Here is a 633-nt window from a genome sequence, read left to right on the forward strand (position 1 = left end):
GCCGTTAGTAAAGTCTGTGGGTTTATCTGCAGGAGCCATTAGTAAAGTCTGTGGGTTTATCTGCAGGAGCCATTAGTAAAGTCTGTGGGTTTATCTGCGGGAGCCATTAGTAAAGTCTGTGGGTTTATCTGCGGGAGCCATTAGTAAAGTCTGTGGGTTTATCTGCGGGAGCCATTAGTAAAGTCTGGGGGTTTATCTGCAGGAGCCATTAGTAAAGTCTGTGGGTTTATCTGCGGGAGCCATTAGTAAAGTCTGGGGGTTTATCTGCGGGAGCCATTAGTAAAGTCTGGGGGTTTATCTGCGGGAGCCATTAGTAAAGTCTGTGGGTTTATCTGCAGGAGCCATTAGTAAAGTCTGTGGGTTTATCTGCGGGAGCCATTAGTAAAGTCTGTGGGTTTATCTGCGGGAGCCATTAGTAAAGTCTATGGGTTTATCTGCAGGAGTCATTAGTAAAGTCTGTGGGTTTATCTGCGGGAGCCATTAGTAAAGTCTGGGTTTATCTGCGGGAGCCATTAGTAAAGTCTGTGGGTTTATCTGCGGGAGCCATTAGTAAAGTCTGTGGGTTTATCTGCAGGAGCCGTTAGTAAAGTCTGTGGGTTTATCTGCAGGAGCCATTAGTAAAGTCTGTGGGTT

This window comes from Pelobates fuscus, chromosome 13, assembly GCF_036172605.1.
Source record: "Pelobates fuscus isolate aPelFus1 chromosome 13, aPelFus1.pri, whole genome shotgun sequence".
Taxonomy (NCBI): domain Eukaryota; kingdom Metazoa; phylum Chordata; class Amphibia; order Anura; family Pelobatidae; genus Pelobates; species Pelobates fuscus.